Raw genomic sequence first — 24,666 nt, 5'->3', positions numbered from 1 at the left:
TCAATAGGGGATGAGGCAGAAAAACAGCAACGGAGTGGGCTAGGAGGAAGACACCACTGAAGCTCAGTGAGAGGCCAGGCCCTTTTCTGCTCCTTTTCGGTGGACGGATGGGTAAGGCACGGCAGAATTCCTACATGAAATTCTGGCTTCGCGTACTCCCAGAGACTCTGGAGTCCAGCGCTTTAGTGAAGCAATGACATCCCAGCAAACTGAGAGGACTGGCTGGTTGGCTGGGCTGGTCAAAACTCTGTGTTGTCTTCAATTTAACTCTAATGCTTAACGAACATTATGGGGAAAGGCAGCCGGTGTTAAAAATCCAACATCTCCGCTCTTGCAAAGGGGCTGGAAATTTAAAACTAAACATTCCCCAGATCCAGCAGTGATATTCCTGATTGTTCTGAAGAGGAAACGAAAGTGAGACAAAAGAAAAGGACGCCGCAACTTTCCAGGCCTTCCTTTGACATGGGGAGGGAGAGAAAAAAAATGGGCCTTTGCATATCTGTCCCCCAAAAGGTTTGCAGGGTTGCTAAGTTTCCTTCCCTCTAAAACAAGGAGCTCCTCAAAGCAAACCCACACCTTACTGTGCTACTCCATCAGGGGCTGGAGGTATCTTGGGAAGGCCCCGGGAAGGAGGGGCACCAAAGCTAGTTTTGTGTTGTACGCCTGATGCCCACAGCTCAGCCAGGGCCCCGCAGCCCTTCCCCTGCCATGTGATGTTCCACCTTTGCAAACGGTCTCTAAATCTCCCCAGCACAACGGTTTCTCTGTCTCCTCCAAACCTATCCCGGATCAGCAAGACACAGGCTGCGCGCCTGCACTACAGACCTCACTGTGGTAAGGTATCCTGTGTCCTCGCTCTGAGTTCTCCTGCCATGCCCCTGGTGAGCGGCCGAGCAGTGCAGAGCCGGCAGGGGGGTGTTTTCATACCCCTGCCCAACAGAAGTTTTACCGCCCCAGACACTTCCGGCTCTGGACGCCAATTTCCCCCAACTCCGAGGGATCGGCAAGAGGTAGCGAAGGGCAGGGCAGCGAGCAGCGAGCCGTGCTGGGAGACAGATGCGGCGTCACACTCCAGTCACCTGCCAGCAGGTCGGGGATGCCTGTAAGACACGAGCTTGGGTGAAGACGCAGCATAACCCCGGCTCAGGAACTGGAGGGGAGGTCTCAGCTGCGGCAGATCCCTGCTGCCTTCTTCCTGCACTGATGTCCCTCCCCTCGCCAGAGGTGCTGGGCACCCCATCTCCCTGGGCTCCGAGCCACCGGTGGCATCCAGCACCTTGACGAGGCACCAGGCTGTGGGGCGCCTCCCCAGGGCTTCATCACGGCAAGTGGCATTCGTCACCCCGGGACTGGGGCGGTGGTCGCACAATCGGCAGCTGTCAGGGCCTGAGCAAGGGTACGGACGGCAGAGTCAGCCTGCGGTCATGCCCGTTTCAGGCCGCCAGCTTCCCCCCGGCTCCCCCACAGCCCAGGCGTGGCTGAGCAGAGCTGTTCAGAGCTCCCAGCCACGCAGAACAGCTGGCGCCGGGCTCCTGTCGGCCCATCCTCTTCGGGCTTCACAAGCAGCTGTCACGCTGGGGCTTCTATGGGATCCAGATAGGGAAACTGAGGCACTAAGGGGGCAATGTCTTCCCCAAGACCACCCAGCTGACCAGCAGCAGAGGTGGGAATAGACGTCATAAGTCCCAATAGCTAGATAACAGACGCCCCCCTGCCACAGAAGAGAACAGATGCCGGGTCCCCCAGGCTCCAACCACTAGGCAACATGGCCTCCCAGAGCCAAAAACAGAGCCCAGAGAGCTGACCCCTAACTCCACCCCGCTAGCTAACATGCTAACACAGGCTGTCCCCACTAGGCTTCACCACCGCTGCTGGGCTTTCACGCTGAAATCCCCCCAGACGGGGGGTGGGGGTGAGGGGGCATCTACCCGCCATTCATGTCATAACTTCCCTCCCCCCCCGAGAGAATACGACTGGACTGAACGTAAGAGCAGGCGGGGAAGAGGGAGGATGATGGGGGAAGGGAAGAGACGGGGCCCCTGAGCGTGAGCCTGCGGGTGCGGGAGCCGAAGGAGAGCCCGAGTCACAGGGCTCAGGCACTGTCACTTTGGGCCAGCGGGAGGTGCAGGCTGGAGACAAGAGTCCCCACAAGCCTGGCCCAAGGACCAGGAGAGGGGTGTGCGGAAGGAACCGTGGAGGCAGCAGTGGGGTTCTGAGAGCACCCCCCACCCCGACACGCCCACTGAGAACTGACCAGCGCCAGGCTGAGACCCTCAGGACCAATGTCCCCACTAGTTCTTCCCTCCGCATGCGGAATAAATTTTGTCGTCTGCACAGAGGCAGGCGTGGCTGTGCACCACCAGTAGAAAAGCGCCTGGTGCTGGCTGTGGACGCACTACTAATCAACTGGGCAGCACCCGACTCTCTCCTGGGCAGCCGCCCATGTGTTCAGCTTCCAGGGAACCCAGCTCAGGACCCCTTCGCTCTGGCACGCCTTGAATGAGCACCCGCTCGGCAGTCTAGGCTGGCCTCCTGCCAGGGCTGGCTTGCTGGAGGCAGCACCCGCCTCCCCGTCGGGCAGGGGCCGAGAATCACAGCATCCAAGGAAGCTATCTGGAGAGGCCATCAAAGCCAGCCCCCTGCATGCACGCCAGGGCCAAGCACCCGAGGCCACCGGGCGGGACCCCGTGACTCACACCCGCTGCTCGGTCACTGCAGCTGCTGCCTCGGATTTTAAAACAGGGCACAGGCAGGGCACTCAACAGGGACTCCCATTCCTGCCCCTGAGTCTGTGGAGGAAAGCAGGGGCTTGAGGGGCTGCAGCTTGGGGTGGATTTCAGCCCAGCCCAGGCTCCTGCCCGCTCCCAGCCCTGGGGCTGCAGGTTCCAGGAGTGCTCCTGGCACATGTGAGCTTCATTTCCGGGGGGCCCCCGACCATTCCAGCAGCCCTTCCCTCTCCGCAGCCTGACATCCGGCCGGCTGCCTGCACCCCAGCCGCTGCGGGGGGACCAGGTACGCGGTCCTGCCTGGGCCAGCTGCCTGGGGCCGGGGTCTCAGGCTTGCTCAGCGAGGCAGGGGAGGGGGAAGGCTCTGCCATGCCTGATTGCAAGCGCGTGGCAGCGGCTGGGCTCCAGGCGCTGCCTGCAGGAAGGATGACGCCAAGGCGGGGCTTGGCCCCTCTGCCTCCCTGGGGCTGCACTCAGATCCCCAAGGGAAATCTCGGCTGCCCGCCAAGGCACCGCAGCAATGGGCTCGGGGGGGGAAGGAGTCAGGCGGCAGCAGATCATCCACTCGCCCCAGGCCGATGCCCCTGGCAGGAGCCTGGTGCCACGTGTCCTTTTGCTCCATCCAGCCACTGCGGCCTCAGCCGGGGAAGGGTTAAGGGAGGACATGGGGGGAAGGAAGCAGACGCACCCCCACCTTGCCCGACGCGGCTCCCTCCTGCCAAGGCCGCCCTGAGCAAGGTTCACAGCTCCCCCATCCGGCCCTCCAGCCACACGCTGGGTGGCTCCCGGCCCAGGGCCGAGCGGGTCAGGCGGTGCACAGCCCAGGGCAGGGGGCAGGGCCCCCAACGTTGGCAACTGGGCCCGGTGAAGCCCCTTAGCCACAAGGCGTCTGCCAGACCCTCTGGGTGGGGAGGCCGGATTCGGACCCTGACCAGAAGAAGCCAGCTCAGGCCAACACCGGTGACCTATGTCCCCACAGCACCCTCCACACGGGGTCCTGGGGGTGGGATACCAGCCCCCTGCTGGGGCTCAGGCCGGGAGCGGCCACGGGGCACTTTGGACAGAAGGACAGAGATCCCTCGAGTCGCTGGAAGGGCCAGGGGAAGAGGTGGGAGAGCACAGAGCCGGGAAAGGTGTTTTCCCCTGTGACCACACCAGAGTTCAGCACCATCCCCCTGGCGCCGCCGCGGGTCTCTGCCCCTCCGCTGTGCAGCTGTAACCCCCAGTGGACAGGCCAAATGACTCCTCCAGCGCAGGTCGTAGCCAGGGACCCCTGCAAGCTGAGCGCCTGGCCGGCCGCCCAGGAGAGAATCAGGTACCGTTCAGCTGATTAGAGTGTCTGCAGCCATCAGCCTGGGGGTGAGGGGGGTGTCTATAGGTGGTGCACATCCGCACGTGCCTTGGCACACATAAAATTTATTCTGCCCATGGATGGAAAATCTTAGCGGGACCCCGGTCACTTTCAAGCAGGGGTACGGCGACCAGGCCCACGACAATGGGTCACTCGGCCCAGCAGCTTAGAGAGAGGTGGGGAGCGTGACGGAGGAATCCAGGGACACCGGCCTCTGGCTCAGAGCAGGGGCTGGGCTGGCAGCCCGCCCAAGGACCCAGCAACACCATCATCTCCCAGTTCAGCCCCGGGACACATCACTGAGCGACAGGGCAGGTGGACATGGGGACTAGGAGCACACCTGAGAACAAGCCCACGCATTAGCCGAGGTACTGTCGGGCCGGGGTCCGAGGGCGAGAGAGACGCACCCACCAGCCCATCTGACTGAGGGGACAGGCAGAAGTTCAAAGCCACCTCCCTCCCCAGGCGCTGGCTCAGCTGCCAGGTCTCAAGGACTCAGGAGATGGTCCCAGCCTGGCTCTGGCAAAAGCCAAGTGCCCTCCAGGTCGAATTTGCCAGCTGGGCTCTAGCCAGAAAGGGACGAGCAACTTCCCCTCCCCACATTCTCCTGCCCCGGCAGCTCTCAGCCCCAGCAGCACAACGGGCCAGGGCCCCAGGTGGAGCCAGCTGCTCCTCATGGCGCACAGAGGAGGGGAGCAGCCGGCCTGCCCAGACATGGGGCTTTCAGGTGTCAGGCGGGTGGGGCCGATGAACCACCCCGCTGCGGCAAACCCGGGGAGGGCCGTCCGCTCCTCCTGCCACATCTTGGGGACTCGCAGCATCTGGCCCTGGCCGGCTGGCCCCGGAGACTGCCTCCCCCAAATGCAGGAACTTTCCTCCCTGGCTCTGCGGCAAAGAAACGTTGTGACCTCCCAGCACCCATCCACGCTGGTCACTGAGGACCAGGGACATTCAGGCCCCTCTCACAGAAGGGGGTGGGAACAGCCTGCTCTCTCTCTCTCTCTCTCTCACACACACTGTCAACACAATCCATTTTGTGTGTAGATGCCCCATGAGCTGTGTCGACGAAACTCTAGTGTGGATGCAGCCACAATGCGTATGGCCTCCCCGAATAGCATAACCCTGGCACAGAAGCCCTGCTAGGACTACAGCTGTTTTCTGCCTCCCATGGAGCACAGGTAGCAGAGCAGGAAATAGAGCAGCCTCGAGGCTGCTCTGACTTATTTGGCCAGCTGTGTAAGCCCCGGCTCAGCCCTGATTGCAGGGCCCGTCCGGCGGGGCCAGGGAGGGCCCAAGATGGCACAGTGGCAGCTGCAGGAGGCTGCCTCGCCTCCAGCCTTCCCCAACTGGCCCCACCACTCCCTGCATAACTCTCAGTCACGGCCTCCTGGGCCACTGACCCCACTTCTCTGTGGGCGGCTGGAGTCCTCCCCTCCCATTCGTGGGATGGGTGGGGCGGCCGCCGCAGGGCCCCTGAAAGCGCAGGGCCTGGGGTGGCTGACCCATCTCGTCCTCTGGACGTGACAGCGCTGGCTGCAGAGACCCGCACCTGCCCGTCGGCTACCCCGGGACAGAAAGCAGGTAGCTGGGATTTGCAGGGCTCTGCTAAATGGTGCTGGGTGAGTTTCTCCACCCGGCTCTGCTGATGCTCCCCCTATTCCAACCCAACCCCCCCCACCAGCGATCCCATCCCTGGGCTTTCCCAGCACCCACAGCTCTCCTGATGTCCCTCGTCAGCCTGGCCTCCAGGCCCTCCACCCTCACTATTCCAGCTCCCGCCGGCCGCGGACGCTTCATTTTCTGCTCGGGCTGGCGCCAGCTGTGCATATTTGATACCAGATGTCACTGCACAACGCAAGGCAAGAAACATCAGCCCTGGTTAAAACTCAACCTGCCCTGCTGCTGGGTGTGGTCCGAGTCCTGCAGGGTGTGCTGCCCACGCGTCTCCGCTCTCAGCCACAGCCTCCTCTGCTCCCGCAGCGACGGGCTCCCCGCAGGGCTCCCCACGCCCCTCAGTCCCGACCCCCAGCTCTCCTTCCCAGACAGGCAGCTGTCAGTGACACCCCCTGGCCTCGCCTGCCAGCCCAGCCGTGGGCTCCCCTCCACCCCTGCTCTGCCGAGGCACCTCTCTCCTGGCCTGCAGCCTCTCCTGCCAGTCTAGCTCTGGTCCATTTCATGCCAGCCAACTATGCCCAACTCTCAGCCTGCCCAAACACGCCCCTCCGGGGCTATGCCAGCCCAGCAGGTTCCCTGCATATAGCATTCCAGCAGCCCTGTCCCCCAGCCAGGGGCCCAGAGCCCATGTGGAGCTGTGCAAATGCCTTACTTCCAGAAAACACTGCCCTGCCTCCCCACACCAGGCCCAGCCTCCACCCCCAGGGGCAGCGGGCCTCAAATCATCCCTACAGCCGCTGTGCCTGCAGGGAAACCGAGGCACCAGGAGGCTAAGGGACGCTGCCAAGGCCAGTGCGCAAGTCAGTGGCAGGAGCCAACCCAGCTCTCCCAACTCAACCTTCTGATCTGAGGTTCTCCTTGGCCCTGCTCCACTGCTGGGAGCCCTCCTTGATGCTCATTAGGAGGGCCACCTGACCGAGGTAGCCTGGAGTTCACCTCCTGGCCACTCCCTCCCTACTGGGCTCCATCAACACACGGCCCCTGCCAGCCATGCCACGAACGACCGCATTGTGTCATGACGGGACTCCGCCAGGCACTGCTGTTTAATGGGGTTTCCCTCTGCCAGGAGCAGGCATGAAGGAATGGTGACAGCACACCGGAAGCGCCTGCGGAAATGACCCCCAGCTCCCTGCAGAGACGAGCCAGCGGAGGAACAGAGCAGCTCGGGAACGCGAGGCCTCACGCCCAGGGTTAGCACAGCCCCGTGGGCACGTATGCCCTACCCCCTGCGAACCTGCTGGGCTGGGGGCGTGGCACCCCACCCTCCCAAAATATGCGAGGCTGAAAGGGATCTGTTGGCTGCAGGGAAGGGGGACAGACAGAGGCCCCGCGTGTGACGTAAGTGAAACAGCAGCGCTTCCAAAGGCTTGGGCTGTGCAGGGTCCCAGGCCTCGGGGAGTGGGGGGCTGCAGGTCAGGACGGAGGGACCCCAGCAGATCTGTGTGTGGGGAGCCCTGGCCTGGAACAGCGGGGGGATGACAGAGCAGGAGCAGCATGGGCCGAGCTCCCTGGCAAAAGGTGAGGGCACCCAGCAGCGTGCGTGCAAGGTTAGTAAGGGCTTGATGGGGCTCCAGGCCGCCTGTGTGTTCTGCAATGACACCGGAGACCAAATATGCAAAAACGCAGCCAAGGCTCCCACGGGGCAGAGGGGAGCTGGCGCTGCTTGTCCCGCCATTCTCCACCGAAAGGCCCGGCGGCCTAAGTGCTCCCGGAGGTCAAAGGCAGCAGCTCTCGGGAGGACAGGGTGGGGCCTCGGTCCTTGCCAAGCAGGGAACTGCCTCCCTCCCTGAAATACAAGCCCCAGACAGCCCGGGATGGGAGGGACTGCAGCTCAGCTCCAGAGACCGGGACTGTTCTGCAGGTCATAAGCCACATCCCCAGTCCTCAGCTGGAGTAAACCAGCACCGCTCCAGCCCCTGCCAACGGAGCGCTGCCGGCTGGCCCTGGGCCATAGGCCTAGAGGCACCGTGGGTGTTCCATTTTAAGGCAGAGGAGGGGAATTTACTCCAACCCCCCCTCCCCAATCCTCACAGGTGAGCAACCCTTCGAATTAACCTAACCCTGCACTCTAGTGTTTGCCCCAATAAGTCCTCACCCCACCTTCCCCAGCCTGGGCACAGAGACAGCACTCAGCTGGGGAAACTGAGGCAGAGAGATCAAGGCCCATGTTTTTGTGCCTACTCAGAGCGTACCTGTCCAGGATCAATTTTCAGGGGCATTCAGCACCTGCCAGGCCCCCCAACCTCAGGTGTTCAGCCGTGGGGGGCACAGGGCAGGGCACCTTCACAACTCTGCTCGGAGTTAGCAGCCACTTTGGAAAGGCTCAACGTAAGTGGTCCGGAGGGAGGTACAGACCCCTGCCTGCTGCAGAGGCCAGCTCCAAGCGAGGAACAGAACCCAGGCATCCTATTTATTAACCCCACTCTCTTGTATCCTGTAGCACTGGCCCCTGGATTCCTGCTGCCCCACTGAGGCGCGCACGCACGCACGCCCCCCCCCCACCCCATTGCCTGCAAGCCTCACTGTACCCATACCCCCAGGGCAGAGGGGGACAAGAGGGTACGGTCTCTGACTTTGCTCAACTGCTGCATGGCCCAGTGGAAGGGGAAGAGAGGGACACATCTGAGTGAGTTCTGCACGGCGCTGGACAGCCCAGTGAATGGAACTGTAGTCCCCGGGGGAAAAACAAGCATTTCCCAGAAGCCGCCCCCTCGCCCCCGACTCAAAGCAGAAACTATGCAACTGAAGTGTGAGCAGAGCATGTTTCCCCAACAGCGACCCACGTCGGGGCGCGGGGGGAAAGGGAAGGGGAGCTGGTGGCTGGAATAGGTGGGGGAGAAGGTCAGGAGTCCCGGCTTCCCCTCTGGACGGCCTTGGCCAAGTCACATCACCCCTCTGTGCCTCAGTTTCCCCCATACAGCAAGGACAAGGAACTGGCCAGGCAGTAGGTAGGAGTCCATCTTTAAGGAGGCAGTGGCAGGCGGAGTGGGCTGCACCGAGGCTGGGCTGGAGAGCGGCCGGGGCCGTGCCCTGATCCCTGTGCCCGTTTGCACACCAGACAACCTTGGTGGCATTGCTTTGTACCCAGCATGCCCAAGACACACGTTCCCCCCATGCCCCGGGTCCTGGCTGGGTCTGGCTACCCAGAGCCCCTCTCTCCCTGCCCTGCCCTGCCCTGCCCTCCCCAGCCCAGCCTGGCCCAGCTTTAGCAGAAGCAGTGCAGAAACACCTACGAGCTGCCAAGTGGCAGAGCTGTGCACCGCCCGGAGATCTGTTTAAAGGGCCAGCAGCAGCTGCCCCCCTTTGCAGGCCGAGCCCCTGGGAGACATCACCCATTGCCACACCTGGCACCTTAACACACACAAACGCGCGCGCACGCGCGCTCATCACGGAGGAGAGAGCCCAGCGCTGCACCGGGCAGGACAGGCTGGCTCAGCTTAGGCAGAAGCCCAGTGACACTGCAGTCAGGATCCCCCCTAGTTCCCCCCTCCATCCACCCAGCTCACAGCTGTGACCTTCCAAGCTGTCACAAAAGCCAGCCTCCTGCAGCAAGGGAAACTAACCCTAATCTTAAAGGCACAGGCCACCCATTACCTTAAACCAGGTGAGCCAGCTGGGCTGGGCAGGCAGGCCAGCCCCAGGCACAGGGTGCTTTCCTGTGCCCAACTCACTAGCAGCAGGAAAATGGGGTTCGCAGAGGGAGGGGGAAGCAGATGGCTCAGAGCTTTGCTGGACAGGTTGGTGATGGCTTCGAAGCCAGCCCAAGCCAAGAACCAGCCAGCTGGGGCGCGCCGAGAGAAAATCTCAGTCCAGTTGTTAGTGGTCAAGGATCTACAGCACAGCCCCAGCTGCCGTGCCCTGCACTGACTGACCTGGGGCTAAACAAGCCCTGGAGACAGCACACCCCCAAGAAGGGCTGATCACCACAATGGGAAGAAGCTGAGCCTGCCTGCCCATGGGTGGGAGTGCCCCAGGCCTGGCTGCTCTCTGGTGACGCATGGCACAGCCCAGAGTGGAGACCAAGCAAGAATCTGTGCAGAGCCAGGGTGAAAGGTAGCAGCCGGCAAGAGTGGTTTCAGGGTTAGCCCAAGGCTGGGGCTGCACATGGCTGCAAGCAGACTGAGCTTTCAAACAGGGAAAGATGGGGTCACTCAGCCTCGCTGGCAGAGGGGACCCTGCCAGATGGCTCCTGGGGAAGTGGGGGAGGAGTAAAATGGACTTTCTCAGCAGTGTTGCAGCAGCTGGTGGGATTCATAAGCAAAGGCACCAGTTTTCAGAGAGCCCTTGGCCCTCAGCTCATGTTTGCCCTGAAGGTTTTCCATACTGTGTGGAATTAATTTTATTGTGTGCACCGAGGCATGTGCAGCTGTGCCCCACCCATAGAAACAGAGGCTGCCAGCTGTGGGGGCTCTGCTAATCAGCTGGGTAGCACCTGAATCGCTCCTGCCCAGCCCCCCAAGCACTCAGCTGGTGGGGAACAATGTCCACAGCCCCACAGGGCAGTAGATGGGCATAGCAAAGGGGGAGTAGGTCCCAAAGTTCCTGGTAAGTTGAGTGCTTGAGGGGCCACCCAGGAGAAATTCAAACACTGCCCCTCTGATTAGCAACACGATCACAGCCAGCACCAAGTATTTCTACTGGTGGTGCACAGCTGCACATATTGGTGTAAATAATTTTTTTTCCCACCTACGGCTGGTAAAAATTAGCGGGAACCCTGGCAGGGATCATTTGGCACTTGGCCACTCTGGGATGGCACAGCTTCTACAGAAGCCCACCTGTGAGATTCAAGGGCCAAGACAGGGAAGGGAACAGAGCTGCTGAGACTGGAGCAGGGACAAGCCCAGCTAACAAGGAACTTGATGGAGAGGAGAGAGGAGCTGGCACAGCTCAGCGATGGCTGAAATATCACCCCACCCTGGCAGGGCACTCCCTCCCGGTGCTAACAAGTGTTTCTGCCCAGGGGTGGGGCACAGAGAGAGTTCTTGGAACTGCCAGGGTTCAGGGCTGTTCCCTCTCCACCCAACTGAGCCAGGAACACCCCTGGCCAGCTTGGCCTCTGCAGAGGAGCAGACGAGCTAGCAAACTCCAGAGCAAAAGCCAGGGCAACTTGCTGTTCGCAGCACGCAGAACAGCAACACCCTCCCCCCACACCAACTTAACGCCTGAGTTCACACGAACGAGGAAAATGGCCCCCCAGAAGAATTGAGCAGATCTCTGCCCCATGAGCCTACCTGGCTGTGCCTCTGACCAGCCCTCATCTGGGACACCTGGCAGGGAGCAATCCAAAAGACAGACAGCCACAGGAGCCAGAACTCCTGGGTTCTAAATTCCAGCCCTGCTACTGACTCATTCCGCCTTGGGTGCATCACTTAATCCCATCACAGCTCAGTTGCCCCATCTGTAAAGCAGGCACAAGCAGCGTTCCCACTATTTTTCCCCCACCTGAGTGAAATGGATTTTGTTATGTGCACCAATATGGAGTGATGTGCAACACGTAAAATTTGTGTGCTGGAATGGGACTAACTGGTTCTGAGTGTGGGAGAGGGCCCCTGGCTGGGCCAAAGGGTTGGAGTGGAGGAGCGTGAGGGATCCAGGAGGCAGGGGCTCCAGGACCAGGCTACTCCACCTGTAGCAGGTTGGAGGGAGGGCTAAGCTGGAGCCTGGGGTAGAGATGGGCAGCCCTCCACCCCTGCTGCTACAGATCCCTGGGCACCAGTGCTGTTAAACAGGCCATGCAGCTTACAAGGAACTTAAGGGGCAACCACCTTTGCTCTCCTCCCAGCAGTGGGGCTGATCAGGGTGACTGGATCCCTGACAGAACAGCTGCCACATACTGCGGCTGCTGGTAGATAAGCAAGATGACAGAGCCCTCCTCTGCCCCACAATAAAACTTGGGGCCCCAACAGTGAGCGGGGGGGTCTTGGTTTTATGAGCCCAGCTGGAGACACTGCAAAGAGGCATTATATATGGAGCTATACCTGTCTCCCAGAGCTGGAAGGGTCCTTGACAGGTCACTGAGTCCAGTCCCTGCCCTCACAGCAGCACCCATCACCATTCCTGACCGATTTTGGTTTTTATAAATTGATTTGCCCCAGGTCCCGAAATGGGCCCCTCGAGGACTGAACCCACAACTCTGGGTTTAGCAGGCCAATGCTCAAACCACCGAGCTCTCCCTTCCCTGGAGTCCCAGAGGGCAGGTGCTCAGCACAGTCTGAAAACCAGCCCCCCCAAAATCATCACCACCCAAGCCAGTCTCAATCTGTCAGCAGCCGGGCCGATGCGGACACCCCAGTACGGAATCCCTGTTGCAGAGGGAACCGCACCAGCCAACCATCCAGCCTAAGCCACCTCTTTGGGCGCCTGATCACCCGGGGGTGGGGGCTGCCGAGACAACGGGGGAGAGGGGCAGAACAAGACAAGGTACAAGAGGAAGGATTAGGATGAGGGGAGCAGCAAGAGCTTCGTGAGCAGAGATCCCCCCAGAATTTCATCGACAGCGGCGGGACAGGCGCTGGCTAGAACAGAAACACGTTAGACAGATGCCAAGATCCCCCCGCCTGTGGGCACAGGGTCAATGACAGATCCTGGTCAACTGTTAACTGTTATTTTGTTAGCAAACCCCTAGGTGAGGCTTGGCCCACGCAGCCCAGTGCACAGGGGAGACATGGACAAGCCACAGTAGCTACATCAACCTGGGGGCCACCACCCACCTCTGCAGGAGAGTCCACGAGCGTCTGGTGCATCGTGCCAGTGAGGCCAGTCCAGGGCTGGCTCTCCCACAAAGGCCAGCCAGACCCACGCTGCCATAAGTTAAGGGAGTACGGACTGGACACATGGACCGCGAGGTGGGTAGAAAGCTGGCTAGATGGACAGACCCAATGGGTAGTGGTCAACGGCTCAGTGTCTGGTGGGTGGTCGGTTTCAAGTGGAGAACCCCACAGATCAGTTCTGGGGCCAATATGGTTCAACATCTTTATTAATGACCTGGGTGGGGGGGTGGATTGCACCCTCAGCCAGTTTGTAGATGACACTCAGCTAGGGGGTCAGGTAGCTACACTGGAGGGTAGGAATAGGATCCAGAGTGACCGAAATAAACCGGAGCATTGGGCCAAAAGTAATCTGATGAAGTCCTGCACTTGGGATGGAAGAATCCCAAACTCTGTTACAGGCTGGGGATGGACTGGTTAAATAGCAGTGCAGCAGAAAAGGATCTCGGGATTATAGTGGATGAGAAGCTGGCTATGAGTCAACAGTGCGCCCTTGTAGCCGAGAAGGCTAATGCCATATTGGGGTGCATTAGGAGGAGCATTTCCAGCAGATCTGGAGAAGTTATTATTCCCTTCTATTCGGCACTGGTGAAACCACATCTAGAGTATTGCGTCCAGTTCTGCCCCACCTCCCCCAGTATAGAAAGGATGTGGACACGTTGGAGAGGGTTCAGCAGAGGGCAACAAAAATGATTAAGGGGATGGAGCACATGCCCTGAGGAGAGGCTGAGGGATTTGGGCTTTAGTTTGCAGAAGAGAAGACTGAGAGGTGATCTGATAGCAGCCTTCAACTTCCTGGAGGAGAGCTGGAAAAAGAGGATGGAGACAGACTGTTCTCAGTGGTGTCAGATGGCAGAACAAGGAGCAATGGTCTGAAGTTATGCAGCGGAAGATGTAGGTTGGATATTAGCAAAAACTTGCCCCAGGAGGGTGGGGAAGCACTGGAACGCATTACCGAGAGAGGTGGTGGAATCTCCATCCCTCGGAGGTTTTTAAGTCCCAGCTTGACATAGTCCTGGCTGGGATGATTCAGTTGGGGTTGATCCTGCGTAAGGCAGGAGGCTGGATTTGATGACCTTCTGAGGTCCCTTCCTGCCCTGGAATTCTAGGATTCTATGCCTTGGTGCAGGGAGATTTCACTGGACACATTATAAAGCTTAAAAGGCTCAAGTGAAAATGGACTGATCTGGACTAAGCCACCAGCGGACGGGTCAGACGCATTGCCAGAGGGAGGACCCCACAATCGATGTTCCCCTCTCATTTTTCCCATGCATGTGCAGAATAAACTTTGTTACACGCGCCAAGGCATGTGCCAATGTGCACCACCCATAGAAACACGCTGCCAGCTGTGAGCGCTCTGCTAATCAGCTGGGCAGCACCTGACTCTCTCCTGGGCAGCCGCCAAAGTGCTCAGCTGACAAGGGACACATCCCACGAACCCGATTTAATCCTCCCTTGGTTTTCAGGCTGGCACCTTCTGCAGCTGTCTAGCCTCCCTGGCCAGCACCCACAATTCACAGCGAGGGCAGCGCTCAGAATAACCGCTGCATCTGACGACAAGAACTGGTCTGAGGTTAGATACAACGGACAACATGTGCCTACAGGCCCCGCTGCACGCATGATAAGGGACTGCTAATCCCAGCTCCTCCCCAGCCTTTTGGGAACAAGGAAGAGAACAAAGGTGGGCATCTCTGTGCCAGTAACCTGGTGCCACGTGGCAATACTGATTGCTCTGATCAATCACAGAGATTTGGTGACAGAAACTACTGGCGGGACACGTTTCCCAACAGAAGGCGTCCGCACCTAATAGAAGCTCTGCCTGTTGATGCCTCTGTCGACAGAGCAGCCAACTGCAAGCTCTGCAAACAGGGCTGCCCTGCGTCGCCAGAAGTCCCCCGGAGCATCTACACTATTTTTGAGGCGCTCTGCCTCGTACGGGAGTGACTCAACTCTCCGGAGAAAACTGCCGAGCGTTTCTTACCAGAACGCGTTTGTAGCGTGGACGCTCCCCGAGTTCTGTTGACAAAACTCACGTGCAGACGTGGCCAGAGGTCCTACATCGCTTCCCAGCTATACACGATGGCAGTGGGGAAAGGCAGCTGCCAGTGGAATAAGAGGTGACCGAGCAGGACGGGGAGGGAAAGTTTGAAGAAAGCCCCAGTGCAAACCTTCTTTGACACAGAAGAGGTGACGGGTTACCAATGGGAAGAGAAGAAAAGCAAAGCCACCACAAACAGATAATGGGAGTCTGCCTGGGGTCCAACAGGTCCAGGCATAGGCCTGAAGGATTTCTGATGGGTCATCCCAGTGGAATGAAGTTTAAATGAGGAGCGTATATCACCATCTACATCATCGCTGACAGGTGTCTGTCTAACCTACTCTTAAATCTCCATTGCCGGAGAGATTTCACAACCTCCCTCAGCAATTTATTCCAGTGTTTAACCACCCTGACAAGAGGTTTGTCCTAACGCTCAACCTAACCCTCCCTTGCTGCGATGAAAGCTCATGGCTTCTTGTCCTGCCACCACAGGCTAAGGGGAATCATTTTTCCTCGCTCCTCGTAAACAACCTTTTAAGTCCCCCTCTCAGTCTTCTCTTTTCCAAACGAAACAAACCTCATTCTTTCAGTCTCCCGTCAGGGCTCTTGCTCGCGAGCCCCTCGCTCATCTTTGCCACTCTTCTCTGGACCTTCTTCAATTGCTCCCCAACCTTCTTGAAATGTGGTGCCCAGAACTGGACACAGCACTCCAGCCGAGGCCCAAACAGAGCAGCGTAGGGCAGAAGAATTACTTCTCGTGTCTTGTCGCCCAGGGACCGAGACAGACTTTGCATGAGAGAGGCTATAAAACAAGAAGTTATATCCGAACAGTCCTGCGCATTGCAACAGCTTTTCGCCAGAAGATCTCAAAGCGCTTTCCAACCAGGGAGGACCTTTAAACAGATGGGAAAACGACTCACCCAAGGTCACACGCATTAAATCGGCCGCAAAGAGGGGATTACTACCCTGCTCGCCTGAGGCCTGCTTTAGCCACTGTGCCACACTGCTTTCCCTGCAGCAGGGAAGTGCAGACGCCAATGTCTCTAATCACCTCCTTTCCGTTATTTACCTTGAAAGGTCATCCATAACCAGCCCAGCTCTGTGACTGGCTACAGCTCTGCGGATCTCCAGCCTCACCGATGCTGGTTCTTTGCAAGGCTCTGGAATTCTGGATTCCCAAGCGCACCAGGGTCCAACTATCTCAGCTCCCAGAACCCACGGGTTCAGATTCAGGGGCGGGGAGGGGGGAACTCTGCCTTTGCCCCTCCCAGGGTAGATGTCCCCCAGGTGCCGAGCTGTTTGCAGGGGGCTGGATGTGGTGAGACTAGGGAGCTCAGTGCTTCTAAGCCAAAGTCCTTCTCAGCCCTACAAGGGCATTAGAGACCCGAGGGCCTTTCCCAGCAGGGTGGATTTGCTCTGGTTTCCTTGACCAAAATATGAGCCAGCCAAAGAGACCTGGGTGAATGTTCTCCTGCTGGTGCAAAAAAGCGTGCCAGGTGCCTCCCACTGAGGCCAGGAAGGCTCTGCAGGGGAGAGGCACGTTACGCACCGGAACGAACAGCTGAGTATGCAGCCTGAAAGCAAGACTGCTGGTCTCTCCCCCCCGCCGAACACGTGAGACACGGCCGTACGAGCCTGCAGACCGCAGGACGCCGTCTCTCGGCCCCAGACCTTCCCCCCCGGTCCGCCACCTCGCACACCCGAGGCAGGATGCATGTGCAGGGACTTCCTCACCCTGCGCAGGAAGTGAAACCTGAACGCACGGCGGAGGCTGGAGAGCAGCAGCCGCAACCACCTCTGGGCCGAGGGATGCAGAGCGAGAGGTGCTGGGATCTCTACGGCCTTAGGACAACTGCTCTGTGGGACCTCAGCATGAGGAGGTGGCACCCAGCCATCCTGGGGAACGGCTCAGCCCAGTGCATGTTGGGTCTGGAGACCCGAACACGCCTCAGCATCACTGTAGTGCGAGACCTGCGACTTGAACACCCAGCCCCCACTGGGACTCAGAGGGGAATCCAGACAGTACCTGATCCAGGTGATGGAAGACCAGCTGTCCCCACTTGTCTGGAGAGGCCAGCGGAGAAACCTCCCAGCTCCCCAGGGAGCAGTTTGCTATGAGGGACAGGGCAGCAGTGGGGCTGAAGTACAAGACCTGAGACATTGACCCTGAGGAGATCAAATCTTGGGCACAGCGGCGTCTGGGTGGGGGAAGTTACCAACTGAGAGAAATCAGAGGAGAAATGCCCGGCAGGGTTGGCACCAGTGTTCCCAGTAAGCTGAGCACTTGGGCGGCCCCTCAGAAGAGATTCGAACGCTGCCCAGCTGGATAGCGGAGGGCCTACAGCTACCTTTCGTATTTCTCCTGAGGGTGCACATTCACACGTCTCGGCGCACATGCTAAAATTTATTCCACGTCGATGGAAGAGATTAGATGGACCCTCGGGAGGCACCAGCATGATTAGAAGGAGGCAGGACCTGGTGCAGTTGACATAGCTGTTCACTTCGTAAGAACGGCGATCTCGGGTCAGAGCAATGGCCAGTCCAGCCCAGGGTCCTTTTTGACAGCAGCCGGTGCTTCCAAGGGAATGGACAGACCAGGCATTCGTCAAGAGATCCACCCTGTCGGCCATCACCAGGCTTTGGTAAACAGAGGCAAGCGCCGTTCAGAGCATGGATTTGCAACCCCGGCCATCCTGGCTAATAACCACTTACGGACCTGTTCTCCAGGCACTTCTTGAGTGTTTTTTTGGAGCCCTGTTCTGCTCTTGGCCTTAGCAACACCCTCCGGCGAGGAGCTCCACAAGTTGTCTGCCTGTTGTGAGAAGAAATGCTTCCTTTTGCTGGTTTTAAACTCGCCTATTCATTTCATTTGGGGACCTCTAGTTTTTATGTTCTGTGAAGGGGTAAATAACACATCCTTATTTACTTGTCCCCAAGCCCTTCCTGATTTTATCAGCTTCTATCAGATCCCCTCTTAGGTCATCTCTCTTCCAAGCAGAAAAGTCCCAGGCTTTGTACTCTCTCCTCATATGGAAGCTGTTTGTTCCTCCTAATCATTTGTGTTGCTCTTCTGAGCCTTCTCCAATCCAATATCTTTCTTGAGACAAGGGGACCGTTTCTGAGTGCACCATGAAGATTATACACACAGGCAAAGATGATATTTTATGTTTTCTTACCTATTGCTTTCCTAACAGTTCACAAAACTGTGACTTGCTTTTGACTGATGCTGCAGACCCAATGGAGGTTTTCAGAGAACTACCCACCAGGACTCCCAAGACCTTGCTCTTGAATTGCAAAAGCTAATTTAAACCCCACCGTTTTGCACGGAGAGTCGGGAGTAGGTTTGCCAATGGACACCGCTTTGCATTTATCAATACTGAATTCAATTCCATCTGCCGTTCTGTTGCTCAGTCACCCAGCTCGTAATGGTCCACTTTGGATTTAACTGTGAGCCGTTTTGCATCCTCTGCCAATTTTGTCACCTCACCATCTGCCCCTTTTTCTAGTTCTTTTATGAATATCTTGAACAGCATTGGGCCCAGTACACATCCCAAGAAGACACCCCTGTCCATGATGAAAAGCAGACCATTTATTGATACCTTGTTTCCTGTCTTTTAGCCAGTTGCTCATCCACGAGAGACACTCTCTCTCTCATCCCGTGGCCTAAAGGCCCCTAATTAAAGCAAGCTGTCCTTTTGGGACCCACTCAAAAGCTCGCTGAAAAGCTCAATATGCTAGATTCCCCTGGATCCCCTTTGGCCATATGCTTGTTGCTCCCCGCAAAGAATTCTAATAGATTGGCGAGGCGTGATTTCCCTTTACAGAAACCCTACTGACTCTTCCCCAACAAAGCACATTCTTCTGCGTCTGATCATTCTGTTCTTTCCTGTTCCTTCAGCCAACCAATCTGTTTAGTGCTGGAGTTAAGCCTGCAATTGCCTGGATCGCACAGAACAAGGATCAAAGGTCTCAAGTTACAGTGGGGGATGTCTAGGCTGGATATTAGGAAAAAGTATTTCACTGGGGCTACGTCTGCAGCAGAAGCATCTGTTGATAGAAGCGACTGTCAGAGGGGATTTCCTGGCAAAACTCTGTTGACAGACTGAGTCTACACATAAAGGTGCCTTGAAAGAACAATCCACTTTGTCAACAGAGAGACGCCAGACTGCCCGGCCCCCTCTCCACAGAACAGCTGACCAGAAGCTCTGCAAACAGGGATGTCGACAAGCGAAGACCCAGAGCATCTACACGGCTGTTTTGTCGACGGAGGGGTTGTACCCGAACGGGGCAAGGTATAATGCTGCCGGCAGCTGTGGTGGGTTTTCTCAACAACATACATTTGGTGTGTAGACACACCATGGTTTTTCCCAAACAGAAGCCCAGTTTTGTCAGGAAACGTAGCTTAGCAGAGCGGTGATGCTCCAGAATGCGCTGCCTAGGGAGATGGTAGAATCTAAGTCCTGGCTTGACAAAGCCCTGGCTGAGATGATTTGGTTGGGATTGGTCCTGCTGTGAGCAGGGGACTGCACTCCTGAGGTCTCTTCCAGCACCAGGATTCTACGGCCACCTCTGAAGCCTCCATTTACAATTGGCATCAGATTAGCCATCCTAAGCGCAAGTCTGGGGTTCAGGCTCCCAGCTGACACCGCCCATGTTTCTGCAGGGGAACGCGGCAGAGTTCCGAAGGACAGGAACAGAAAAGCAGCGTGGGATGCGAGCGGTTTGAGTGGGCGGCGTTCCAGCAGGTGCAGAGCAGCCAGGGAGGACCCTGGGGAGAAACTGTGGAAAGAGGGACACAAGTGTTTTGCTGAGAAGTGGGTTTCCACAGGAGCACGGTTATGAAGTCAACAGCGCGACGTTGTTGCAAAAAGAGAAAAGCAAACCCGATTCTGGGATGCGTGGAGAGGAGTGACGTGGGCAAGGCAAGACACAGCATTCTTTCACTCTACTCTGCACTGATTAGGCCTCACCTGGAGTCCTGGGTCCGGTTCTGGGCACCACATTTCAAGAAAGATGTGGAGAAACTGGAGAAGGTCCAGGGAAGAGCAACAAGAATGATGAAAGGTCTGGAGAACGGGAGCTCTGAGGGAAGACTGAAAGAACTGGGCTTGTTTAGTTCAGAAGAGAGAAGACAGAGGGGACGAGGGTGGCTTTCAAGTACCTCAAAGACGGTTATAAGAAGAAGGGAGAAAAACTGTTCTGCTCGGCCTCTGAGGATAGGAGCAGGAGCGATGGGCTTAAACTGCAGCAAAGGAAGTGTAGGCTGGACATTAGGAAAAACCTCCTCACTATCCGGGTGGTTAAACGCTGGAATCAATTGCCTGGGGGCATTAGGGAACGCCCTGGAGCTATTTAAGAGCTGGTGAGATAGACATTTATCTGGGATGGTCTGGATGGTGCTTGGTCCTGCCATGAGAGCAGGGGACCAGACTTAAAATGACCTTTCAAGATCCCTCCCAGTTCTAGTGTCCAGTGATTCTAGGAAGGCCGGCGACAGCGAGCAGCAAGAGAGGGGGTCCACTCTGGGCTCAGCCCTTGCCGTTCGGCACCAGGATTCCTTTCCAAGGGCAGCTGCGGCTGCACTCGAAGGAGAGAGGGGACGGGCAGGTCACCAGGATCAAAGCGGGCACAGAACGTGGGCTCACAGCGCAAGCATGGAGAAGCAGAAGGGATGGTTACCAGCCCCACAGAGGGAAAAAACCTCAGTCCTTCCCCCGCCAGGAGAGAACCCAAAGGTCACACACTTGGGACTCACAGCCCAATGGGGAGTTACAGCAGCTGCAGCTGACAAGAGGCTACGCACTTCGCAGAGGTTCCACCTTGGCAGCAGCCAGGAAAAGAGCATGATCAGCTGAGCAGAGAAGGCCCCAGGAGTGCTAAAGGGCCTGGATTCAGGGATGAAGGCTGATGTGGGCAGAGGTAAGGGGAGATGGAGGAAGCAGGGAAAAGAACGGGGCCTGATCAGACCACGTGCCCTGCAAAAGGAACAGAGGCAAGGCCAGAAGGGGAACACGCACCAGGAGGGAGCAGCTGGGAAACTGCAAATCAGAAGTAAGATGAGAGGGCAGGTTCCTGAGGTATGGACCATACTAGCATAATCGACCATGTGATCACACACACTCCGGGTTACGGCTCCGCAGCATAGCTTCCAGAAAACAAACAAGCAACACACTGAACCTCTCCTTCCTTAAAATCCCGCTAGACCGACTTAACAAGGTAACGTCACAGCCACAAATCACAGTCCAGATACTCCCTAAGCTACCGCTTGCTCATTGCGTGGCAGAAGTCTCCCGTTCAGACCAGGGCCCCGCTGTATGGATGAGTCCCTGCCCCAAAAAGTTTACAACCTAAGCCGACATGCCAAAGGAAATATCGTCATTTTATAGATGGGTAAACTGAGGCACGTATCTTAACTTGGCCAGGGTCACGCAGGGAATCTGAAATTAGATCTCACATGTGCCAGGCCCGCAATTTAACTATCATATCCCTGATCTTCCTCTCACTTTTGGTTTCTATTAGCACTCTCTTTGCGACCAGCCAGGTCAGTTTAATTCTCAGGTAGTCATGAACCCAGTGCATGGTACCTCTTGTCCAGCACCTGGCAACCCTGGGTCAACATCACCACCCCCATTTTACTTACAGGTAAACTGAGGCACAGAGCAGGGAATGACACACACAGCAAGCTAACCACAAAACCAGAACCCACACTGGCCAATGCCGTGGGCCAGGTCCGAGGCACAGAGAGAGATCAGCAGGACGCTCAGATCCCCAGGAGTGTCAGACGGGCTGGCAATGAGAAAGAGTCTGGTTACAGCTGAGCAGAGCAGATCTGAGCAGGCTTCGTGCAGGTAGGTGGCTTTGTAGAAAGGGCCCACATGCTAAGACTGCTCTGGCCCAGGTGGCTGAGAGGCACTGGCAGTGCCAGGAAAGACCGGTGGTCCCTGTGAAGCAGCACTAGGTACTGCAAGGCCAGGCCACAGGCACAACTTCTCTCTGAGGCCGGGGGGAAAAAAGAGGCAGGAGAATTCAGGCAGAGCGGGAGGGCAGGGGAGTTTGCACAAACTAATCTCTAACCCCGCGGCGGCTACACCTCCTGAACCTGGGGCCCTTGTGCAATGCAGCCGGCGCAGGGCTCGAGCACGGAGGCCCAGCTGGGTGTGGTTAGCAGATTACCACGCCCCCGCCCTGTCGCTGGGCCCCCCCTGCCTCAGCCCTGCCCGGCTAATCCCCAGCAGGGAGGGAAGGCGCTGGGGGCCCCGGCAGGTGCTTGCCTGGGGACGGTTTCTTCGGGCTCCAAAGCCACAGAAAATTTACCGTTTTTTTTTTTTTTTAATTGTTTGTCCAAGAGGTGGATCTACCCCAAAAAGACAGCTGGGGAGGAGGTGGAAGGGAGAAAGCGGCCCAGCTCGGGCCTGACAGCTGTGGCGGGGGTGGGGAGGACCGCCCAGCGGGCACAGACCCAAGGCTGGCAGGCTAGGCAGCAGCTCAGATGGCATCTGCCTGACGGCCCCCAAGGCCTAGCCTAGAGCGCGTAGGAGACCTTGCGTCATCTGCTGGCGCTGCACGCGTCCCCAGGTGAGGTCCTACTCCTCTGCCCCACAAGGGGTTAACCGCCAGGCGTGGGCTGAGGCCACCAAATCCTTCCCCCCTACCTCCAGCCGCGGTGGGGTGGGCTGGGCTGGCCCAGCCTGTCCTCGAAGGAGCCTCTGGCCCTCGTCAAATCCCCTGAGCTTCGCCCCCGGATCCCACAAACCCAGCCGGGACTGTACGTTGGGCCAAGGCCTCACGCCGACGGGGGTGGATTTTTCCACAGAGGCAATGAAACTGCACCATCTCCGGCTGGACTGGTACCCCCAGCGGCACTGGGAGCTCTGGCCTGGCCCACTTCACCCCCTTTCCAGCAGCGCGACATGCCAGCAAGCCCCAGAGCACAGAGCAGCAGCCTCCCCCGTGGGGCTTCCCTTCGCCAAGGACGTCTGCGAGCCTCAGCCGTGCCTGCTCCGAGCTGTGTCACACGGGCTGTACCTGGCTCTGAACGACCCGGGCAGAGGCTGGCAAACACGCCGGAGCAGCCCGCTGCAGACAGGCCCAGAGACCGTCATGGGTCCCGCACACTTTGAAACGAGGCCGGTCTCCGTCCCCGGTACCGAGGCGCCACAGGGCTGGGACGTTAATCGCTGTTGTTTACTCACATCACAGGTGCACCTTAGGAAGCTCCTAGCTAAGCTCAGGGCCCCACTGTGCAGAATCTGCACACGCTGGCAAGCCCAAGAGACAGCCTCACCCCAAAGGGTTGGCAGTCTATACAGACTGGGCATGCGGGGGTGGCGGGGGGCGCCACAGCACAGACAGGCGACATTACTCGCCCGAAGTCACCCAGTGGGTGGAACCAGGACTGGGACCCTCCCCTCCTGAATCTCCACCAGCCTCTGAGCCACTGGCCACCCCGGCGCCTGGATCAAGGGGGCAACTGCTTCGGAAAGCAAATCTTTTAATGCTACTTCCACCCCTTCCTACTCCTAACCAGGCTGCAAGGGCCGCCGCCCTGGGAGCGGGAGCGGGAGCTTCTCCGAGCCCAGCCAGATACCGAGCAGCAGCTCCAACGTCACGTCACAGGACCCTAGCGGGTTTGGAAGTCAGGAGACCGAGTCCTGCCAAGCGCCGAAGAAGATTCTTCCTCTTCTGGTGCCTCAGTTTCCTTCCTCTGCATCGGGGGGGGTGGGCATTTGACACGTGCTGTGTGACCCCACAGTGAAGGGGGGCACAGCCGACTGGCAGCACTGCACGGACATTGTTTTTACTGTCCCCCTAAGGTCTGAGCTGGGGTCAGTGTGGGTGCGAACCAATAAGCAGCTCTCTGGATCCTTCCTTCCCGCTTTCTGGGGCCAGGGAGACCGTTGTCCTGCTCAGCGAGGCGTTGCCTAGGCTGAGCCTTGGTGGAGTTCCGGGGGGCTGCCCGGCAGCACATGGGCCTCACTCGCTGAGACACAGCCAAAGGGCAGGGCAGGGCAGGGCCTCACTGCCCATCGAGCCCAACAGATCCACACCCCGGTCAGGCCAGCAAATCCCCTACGAGCCACATCCTCCCTGCTCCTGCATCCGCCACGCCAGCTGGGGGCGTGGCCCGGGGCCTCCTGCCTGTCCGCTGGGGAGACCCTCCTGCGGTCCCAGGCACTCCCGCCTGCCTCCTCCCTGCTCGGAGGGCAGGGTGCAGCTCAGTTTACAGTCAAGCTCCAGTTTATTCACCAGGTGGGGCATAAGGCCCCTGCACCCCAGGAGAGGGGCCTCCTGCAGGGAGTGGAGCATAAGGGGAAGGTTTAAACTACAATCCACAGGAGAGCCCAGGTTACCTGCACAGCCAAGACATCCCCGAGAGCCCGAGCTGCACCTCTGCTGAAGAGCAGCCCAAGGGGCTGTTTGAAAAGCTCACCCCAGCCTAGTGGAGTGGGAGGGGTGGGCAGAGACCACGTGGCCTCCAGCCACGCAGCTTGGGGACTGAGCAGCAGCGGCAAGGTAGACTACCCAGCACTCCTGGAGCTGGGTCAGACTTCACCCTGGAACACTTCCAAGGGAAGGGGAAGGTTTTCATGGCGTGCAGGAGATTTTCCAGTGCATCAAACCGTTCACGTCGCATGTACGCTTCCCTTGTAAGTTGGGGCTCCCATGGGAAACACCCCCCCCAAGGAGAGGGCCGTTCGGCAGCGACATCACATCCTCAACACCACGGGGCTCTTCAGGACCCTAAGAGCCTCCCTGCACGTCTAAGGAGGCAAGACAGCCTCAGCACGACCCACCAGCACCTTCACCTGATGTGCCTTGAAAATAGTTACGGTCCCTGAACTGAGCATTCTGTGGTGCAGCGTTGGTCCTACCAGGCTGATTTCTTCGGGGGAAGGGACTGTCTTTTGTTCGGTGTCTGTGAAAACCAAAATAATATTAATCTAGTCGACCCAACCGGAGCCAGTGTCTCAGCGTGTTTGGTGTTGTACAAACCTAGCAACAGGCAGTTCCATTCCCAGACTCAGCCAGTCCAGCAACGAGCAGGGTTCCCTACAACCTGAGCACTGAGGCAGCTGGCCAGGAGAGATTCAGGTGCCGCCCAACCGATTA

The 24,666-nt window shown here is 58.2% G+C and overlaps 1 protein-coding gene and 1 long non-coding RNA gene across 2 annotated transcripts in view; one reads left to right on the top strand and one right to left on the bottom strand.

Moving 5' to 3' along the window:
* The window catches only part of KLF8 (KLF transcription factor 8), a 72,573-nt gene that overhangs the window by 39,996 nt on the left and 7,911 nt on the right, over positions 1–24,666 (bottom strand). The gene's annotated exons all lie outside the window — the stretch shown is intronic.
* LOC142020231 (uncharacterized) lies at positions 7,055–24,482 on the top strand. The gene is made up of 3 exons (XR_012647315.1): positions 7,055–7,089; positions 21,199–21,404; positions 22,370–24,482. It is a non-coding gene; the product is annotated as an uncharacterized LOC142020231 (long non-coding RNA).

This window comes from Carettochelys insculpta, chromosome 13 (assembly GCF_033958435.1).
Source record: "Carettochelys insculpta isolate YL-2023 chromosome 13, ASM3395843v1, whole genome shotgun sequence".
Classification (NCBI taxonomy): Eukaryota; Metazoa; Chordata; order Testudines; family Carettochelyidae; genus Carettochelys; species Carettochelys insculpta.
Note: the sequence above shows the minus strand (reverse complement) of the source record. Positions and strands in the feature narration are given on the sequence as shown.